Source organism: Chaetura pelagica, unplaced genomic scaffold (genome assembly GCF_000747805.2).
Source record: "Chaetura pelagica isolate M959 unplaced genomic scaffold, ChaPel_1.0 scaffold903, whole genome shotgun sequence".
NCBI lineage: Eukaryota > Metazoa > Chordata > Aves > Apodiformes > Apodidae > Chaetura > Chaetura pelagica.
The window spans coordinates 24,764-26,274 of record NW_009952585.1 but is presented as its reverse complement, the minus strand read 5'-3'; positions in this window follow the sequence as shown (position 1 = coordinate 26,274).

The following is a 1,511-nucleotide window of genomic DNA, read 5'->3' as shown; positions in this document are numbered from 1 at the left end:
ACCAGTCCTTGGTCCTTTGCTGCCACCCTTTCCCAAGGGGTCTGGTCTTTTCCAGCTGGTTTCTTTGCCCCAACAGCTTTAATCCTGGGGGGAGGAGGGGGCACAGGAGGTTGTCACCCCCCCCAGGGGACACAAACCTGGAAGCTGTTGCTTTTCATCTTGTGTAGCCCCCCAGGTGCTGGGGGGGGGGGTTCTGGGGCACCCTGGGCCACCCAGCTCCCACTGCTGCCTGGGCCACCACTCCAGGAAGGATCCCCCAGGGTGGGCTTCCTAAGGGTGGATTTCTGCAGAAATGGGGATTTTCCTCCTCCCTTGGCTGCTGCTCCATCCATCCAGTCCCGTGGGGCTCCAGGAGCAGAGGAAGGTGCAGCTGGTCCTGCCCAGGCAGGAGAACCTGGGGTGGGCACCACCTCCCTGCTTCCTAAAATTCCCCAGAGCCCAGCAGGGGCCCATGGTGGTTATTGCTGGTGGTGTTTTCCCTGCATACAAGGATGGGGCCTTTCCCAGCTCCCCCCTGGGAGGTTCCCACCTTTCCATGGGTAGAGGTGGAAGTGGTGGTTGAAGTGAGGGAAAAACTTCAAACCTTCATTTTTCCAACAGAAGCAGGAGAGAATAAAAAGGAAACACAGCCCAGAACCTCCCTGGGTCTCTGCAAGCTCCCAAACCTGACAGTTGGGAACACCAATGGAGTCAAACCCTTCCCCACCTGGATATTCCCAAGGGGAACATCTCCCAAATGAGCTTTTTTGGAGGGTCTTCCCCATCCCTGCACCACCAAGACCTCTCACTCCAAACACCACATCCCTTCCCTGTGGAAAGGGCAGGACTCAAGCAGCCCCAGGAGGGAGAAATGTCCAGATTTCATCCCAACCCAACCAGGATTGCTCCGTGTTCCTCCCCCACTGCAGCTCTGCCGAGTTCCCTTCCAAGTCAAAGTCTGCAAGGAACAAGTTTTCCTGGTGAAAATCAAAGGGGGAATCAAACTGTTCCTCCAGCCCCTCAGGAGAACAAGAGTCACCACAAGGTTTTTCCACTCAAGAAGCCAGAAGATTCAAAGTCAAGGTTTAAAATTAAAAAATGAAAATTATATATATATATATATATAAAAAATAATCATTCTGCTCCCTCTCTTCCCCTGCTCTCCTCCATGTTGGGATTTGGCAACAGGGTCAGCACGTGGCCTGGATTTTCCCCTCAAGGAGATGGTGATTTTAAGAGCAAACTCTGCCATTCAGAGCATGTAGTGACAAATGCAAGTTCTCAGCAAGGGACCCAGGGCCTCTCTGTGCAGGGAGGCAGGATCCAGCTCCCAGCCCAAGGCCAGGAACTGAATCCAGCTGTGGTAAAAATACATGGGTAACCCAGAGCAGTTTCCCCACCTCCCCCCACCCCCAAGAAGCTGACAAGATGCCTGTGGAGACACAGGTTCCTGGCAGCACAGAAACATCAGCTGCACGACTGATGCATCCAGAACAAAGCTACATGGATCAGATTTTTATGGCTCGTATCCC